Source organism: Hylobates moloch, unplaced genomic scaffold (genome assembly GCF_009828535.3).
Source record: "Hylobates moloch isolate HMO894 unplaced genomic scaffold, HMol_V3 SCAFFOLD_19, whole genome shotgun sequence".
Lineage (NCBI taxonomy): Eukaryota > Metazoa > Chordata > Mammalia > Primates > Hylobatidae > Hylobates > Hylobates moloch.
The window spans coordinates 15748622-15755024 of record NW_026652294.1 but is presented as its reverse complement, the minus strand read 5'-3'; the positions used below and the strand labels follow the sequence as shown (position 1 = coordinate 15755024).

General features: G+C 44.3%; 1 pseudogene; it reads left to right on the top strand.

Moving 5' to 3' along the window:
* The first annotated feature begins 5908 nt into the window (after positions 1–5908).
* Positions 5909–5990, top strand: LOC116459551 (small nucleolar RNA U13; annotated as a pseudogene).
* Positions 5991–6403: the final 413 nt, after the last annotated feature.

Sequence of the window (6403 nt, the reverse complement as noted above, 5' to 3'; positions counted from 1 at the left end):
GTTTAAATAAAACGACACGGAAACACATAGAGTGGTTTCAAGGAGTGGAGACTTTAATAGGCAAGAAAGAAGAAGAAGCTCCCCTGTACAGAGACAGAGGGAGGGGGGGATCCAAAGCTGAGAGAGGAAACCCTGAGTGCCACGGAAATCAGCCAGTTATATGAGGACGCTAGAGGAGGCAGTATCTGATTTGCATAGGGCTCAGGGGATTGGTTTGACCAGGCATGTCATTCATGTGACCCCTGAAAAACCTGGCCTTTTTACCCTAGCATTTTAATATGCAAATGCAGGGCGCCATGATGTTCTACACAGGTGGGACTATGTGGGGGTGGCCATATTGCCAGGCAAATGTGGGGACAAGGAAAAGATGGCGGGAATCCCCATGTTTGGGTGGACCCAGTTTCTAATGGTCTGCATTTGCATATCAAAGGTTGCCAGCCTGACTCTAGGAGCTGGGGCTTTCCTGCTAGACAAGAAACATTTTTTAGGCCGGGCGCGGTGGCTCAAGTTTGTAATCCCAGCACTTTGGGAGGCCGAGGTGGGTGAATCACGAGGTCAGGAGATCGAGACCATGGTGAAACCCCGTCTCTACTAAAAATACAAAAAATTAGCCGGGCGTCATGGTGGGCGCATGTAGTCCCAGCTACTTGGAGAGGCTGAGGCAGGAGAATGGCGTGAACCCGGGAGGCGGAGCTTGCAGTGAGCAGAGATTGCGCCACTGCACTCCAGCCTGGGCGACAGAGCGAGACTCCGTCTCAAAAAAAAAAAAAAAAAGAAACGTTTTTTGGAGCTGCTTTTAAAACAGAAATGAAAACTTCCCAAGGACCCCTTCTCCTCTCTATCTGCCTCAAATAATTTTTTAATAATTCCTATAACATAAGGAAACGAATTCTGCTAAACAGAAGGGCCTTCGGTCTTTGGGGCACTACAGTGGGTACATGATGGCGTGTGGAACACCACGCAATGGAGGGAGACGCAGGGCACTCCTGGGAAAATCCAGGAGGGATGAGGGAAGAGGAAAGACAGTGAGGGAAAGGAGGATAAAGAACACACTTTTAAAAAATCGTTCATTATTATCTGAAATTCCAACATAACTGAACGTTCTGTATTTGATCCATAGTCATGAGAGTGAAAAACTAAATAGAGACTGAGTTCCCCATACAAATAACTGAGAGTGATTGAGAGCTTATTCCTGGCAGGTCCCATTCGAGTGATCTAGAAGATCAATTCATTTAGATACTATGGAAGTGGAAGATACTATCTTTATCATTTTTGTCATTGAGGAAACTAAGGCACAGAGATGTCACACAACTTGCCCCAGGTCCGCCAGCGGGTAAGGGGCAGAGCCAGGATTTGAAATGTAGCCCTGTGTCTCAGAGCCTGCCCTCAAAAGGTAAGTCTCTCACCTAAAGATCCATATGTGGATGTAAGATGATCCATGTTGGTTGGCAAGACAGAAAATCCATAAACCAAATAAATTGATTTGGTGGCAGGGGGAGATTGAATCAGAGGTGACCCTGAAAAATGTCTGTTTATCTGGGAGCTGAACACAGAAGATGCAGTTCTCACCCATTGGAGTCCCGAGAGACCTTTCCTGGAGGACTGCAGCTCCCTCGTCTGTCTTCCCCTGAGAACCCAGCCCAGAGCCATGCATGTAGTAGGTGATCACTGAGGTGAGCAAGGCCTGCAAGAGGCTGTCCCTGAGATGGAGGAGGACAAAAAAATTTATTAGGGGGATAAAAGGGAAGGCAGGAAGCAGAAGTGGGCCGGGGAAGCCATTGGCCATCCAGAGTTGACATTTGTCCCCCCATGGGGAACTTGGGGGCATGAATTGCCTGTTGGAAGAGCCTGTGTTGGATGGAAATGGCCAGGCCCAGAGCCCTTCATGGTTTGCTGCTGGGGGGTCTTGCCATGATGTTGATAGCTGCCGACTGAGCAGAGTGGTGGTTGTTGAAGGCTGGGGTTGTGTTGAAGGCTGTGGCAATTTTGTGATTGGCCACCAATGGAGTTTGCTGCATCAATGGACTCATCCTTTCATGAAATATTTATTGGTAGCATGCAATGTTATTTGATAGCATTTCTTTCCAAATTGAAGTTAATCTTCTCAAACCCTGCTGCTGCTTTGTCAACTAAGTTTATTTAATATTCTTCATCCTTTGTTGTTATTTCGACATGTTCACAGTATCTTCACCAGGAGTAGGTTCCATCTCAAGAAACCACTTTCTTTGCTCATCCATAAGAAGCAGCTCCTCACCCATTCAAGTTTTATCATGAGATTGCAGTAATTCAGTCACATCTTCAGGCCGTACTTCTAATTCTAGTTGTCTTTCTATTTCCACTACATCTGCAGTTCCTTCCTCCCCTGAAGTCTTGAATCCCTCAAAGTCATCCATAAGAGTTGGAATCAACGTCTTCCAAACACTGTTAGTGTTGATATTTTGACCTCCTTCCATGAATCACAAATGTTCTGAATGACATCTAGAGTGGTGAATCCTTTCTAGAAGGTTTTCAATTTACTTGGCCCAGATCCATCAGAAGAGTCACTCTCTATGACAGCTATAGCCTTAGGAAATGTGTTTCTTAAATAATAAGTCTTGAAAGTAGGAATTTCTCCTTAATCCAAGGGCTGCGTAATAAATGTTATGTTCACAGACATGAAAACGACATTAATCTCCTTGTGCATCTTCATCAGAACTCTTGGGTGACCAGATACATTGGCAATAAGCAGTAATATATTGAAACAAATATATTTTCTGAGCATTACATCTCAACAGTGAACTTAAAATATTCCTAAACCATGCTGTAAACAGATGTGCTGTCAGCCTTTACTGATCCATTTCCAAAACACAGGCAGAGTAGATTTAGCATAATTCTTGTATTAGTCTGTTTTCATGCTGCTGATAAAGACATACCCAAGTCTGGGCAATTTACAAAAGAAAGAGGTTTAATTGGACTTGCAGTTCCACATGGCTGGGGAAGCCTCACAATCATGGTGGAGGGCAAGGAGGAGCAAGTCCCATCTTCCATGGATGGCGGCAGGCAAAGAGAGAATGAGGAAAGGAAGGCACAAAAGCGGAAACCCCTGATAAAACCATCAGATCTCCTGATACTTATTCACTAACAAGAGAAGAGTATGGGGGAAACTGCCCCCATGATTCAATTATCTCCCACTAGGTCCCTCCCACAACACATGGGAATTATGGGAGTACAATTCAAGATGAGATTTGGGTGGGGACACAGAGTAAAATGGTATCAATTTTTTTTTTTTTTGAGATGGAGTCTCGCTCTGTTGCTCAGTGCCACGATCTTGGCTCACTGCAAGCTCCACCTCCCGGGTTCACTCCATTCTCCTGCCTCAGCCTCCCGAGTAGCTGGGACTACAGGTGCCTGCCACCACGCCCAGCTAATGTTTTGTATTTTTAATAGAGATGGGGTTTCACCGTGTTAGCCAGGATGGTCTTGATCTCCTGGCCTCGTGATCCGCCTGCCTTGGCCTCCCAAAGTGCTGGGATGACAGGTGTGAGCCACCGCGCATGGCCAACTGTATCAATACTTAAGGGCCTTAGGATTCTTTTGAACTGTGAATGAACATTGGTTTCAACTTAAAGTTACCAGTGGCATTAGCCCCTAACAAGAGATTCTGCCTGTCCTTTGAAGCATTGCAGCTTCAAATAAAAGGCATCTTCTTCCAATAAAAAGGCTATTTTGTCTACATTGAGTATCTGTGTTTAGTGTAGCCACCTTCATTAATCATCCTAGCTGGATCTTCTGGATAACTTTGTGTAGCTTCTCCATCAGCACTTGCTGCTTCACCTTGTTCTTTAATGTTAGAGAGATGGTTTCTTTCCTTAAACCTCATGAACTAATCTCTGCTAGCTTCCAACTTTTCTTCTGCAGCTTCCTCACCTCTCTCAGTCTTCAGGGAATTGAGGAGCATTAAGGCCTTGCTCTGGATGAAGCTTTGGCTTAAGGGAATGTTGTGGCTGGCTTGGTCTTCTATCCAAACCACTAAAACTTTCTCCATATCAGCAATAAGGCAGTTTTCCTGTCTCATTCATGAGTTCACTGAAGTAGTACTTTTAATTTCCTGCAAGAGCTTTTCTTTTGCATTCATAACTTGACTATTTTCCCAAGAGGCCAAGTTTTCAGGCTATCTAGGCTTTCAGTGAAGCTTAATCATTTCTAGCACTGGATTTAAAGTAAGAGATGTGTGCAACTCTTCCTTTTACTTGAAAGCTGAGAGGCCATTGTAGGGTTATTAATTGGCCTAATTTACATATTGTTGGGTCTCTGGGAACAGGGAGGCTAGATTAGGTGTCTAGTTAGGGTCTGCTTCCTCATAGATGAAGCCTTCTCACTGTAGGGTGAGAGATAAGAGAACAGCCAGTCGATGGAGCAGTCAGAACACACAGAACATCTGTTGATTAAGTTTACTGTCTTCTGTGACATATCATGGCATCCCAAAACAATTGCAGTAATAACATCACAGATCTCAGACCACCATAACAGAGACAATAATAATGAAAAAGTTTGAAATATTGCAAGAATTACCAAAAGGTGACACAGAGATGAAACTGCCCCTATAAACTTTATGAAATTAATCAGGGAAGAAGGAAGGGGCAGAAACAAAAGTCACCCATGCTTGCAGCACATTTGGCCTGCATCATGAGGTCGACCTGCTCTCCAGCCTGCGTCCTCATAGCTGTTTGGTGCCTATTGTGCTAAAATCACATAGACCCTGTTACGAGATCACAGTTCCCCTTAACTGCTCCATAGATAACAACGTGAACATTATAAAATGTTTAGTTTTCCCTATGAGATAGTCCTTCAGGTCCCATATGCTGATGAAACTACTGACCCAGCTGGTCTGAAGGACCCCACAATGGGCTGACTCACCAAAGAATGCAGTTTCCATATCATGATGATTTCATTCCCCCTTCCCCCGACCAATCAACAACCCCAATTTTCCAATTATGGAGGGAGTCTCTCACCCTCTATAATCCCCTTAAAAGCCCCAGCCCAAAGCTCCTTGGTGAGATAAACAGGAGGGTCTCCTCCCATCTCGTCGCTCAGCACTCTGCAATCATTAAACTTTCTCTGCTGCAAACCCTGCTGTCACTATGTAATGGGTCTGTTACTGCACAGTGGGCATATGAACCCATTGGTCCTATAACAGAGACATGAAGTGAGCACATGCTGTTGGCAAAATGGTGATGGTAGACTTGCCAAAAGCATGGCTGCCACAAACATTCAATTTGTATAAAACACGGTATCTGCAAAGCACAATAAAACAAAGTGCAATAAGATGAGGTGTGGCTGTACATTCAAATTAAAATGAGATGTAGTTCTTTTACTCACCACATTGGTAAATATTACTGGGAAAATGACTGATAATATCCAGAGTGGGAAGTGTGTGGGGGTACAGGTACTCTTGTACTATAAAATACAAGTCTATTTTTTTAATAGATTTTACTTTTTAGAACAGTTTTAGGTTTGCAGCAAAATGGAGTGGGCGGTTCAGAATTCCCTTATACTCCCTGCCCCACACATGCACAGCCTCCCCAATGATCAACAGCCCGCACTACAATCATCTTAGCCCGCTGGGCTGCTATAACCAAAATAACATAGACCGGTGGCTTATAAACAAAGAATTTATTTCTCACAGTTCTGGAGGCTGGGAAGTTCAAGATCAACATTCTGGCAGATTTGGTGTCTAGTTAGGGCCTGCTTCCTCATAGATGAAGCTTTCTCACTGTAACCTTGTATGGCTGAAGGGGCAAGGGAGTCCCTCGGGTCTCTTTTATAAAAGCACTGATCTCATTCCTAAGGCCTCTGCCCTCATGAACTAATCACCTCCAAAAGGCCCATCTCCTAATCCATCACCTTGTGGGGTAGGATTTCAACACAGATCATTTTCTAATTCATAGACGTGATGATTGGGTGTTCCTATGCATGTGTGTGATGTGTCACCTTCAAACCTTGTTACTGTAAGAGTTAAAGAAAGAGGAAAGAAACCAGAAAAGGGGCTCAACCGTCAAAGACAGGTTTATTTTGGAGAATAAACCTGAAAGGGGCTTCTGGCCAATTTCAGTCAGGAGGATTCTCTCTTACAACTATCAACAGCCTGCACTACAATCGCCTTAGCCCATTGGGCTGCTATAACCAAAATAACATAGACCAGTGGCTTATAAACAACAAGAGTATTTATTGATTTTAGAGTGAGAGAGCTTTATCACAGGCTTGGAATGTTTCTGTGTGGGAGAGAAGTTTATAGTGGGGTTGGAATGTCTCTGGCCGAAGGGGAGGTTGTGTTGGGGCTGACGTCTCTCTGCCGGAGGAGAAGTTATCTCCGGGCTGGCTTGTCTCTGGTCAGGGAGGGATTTATCTTATGGTTGGAATGTTT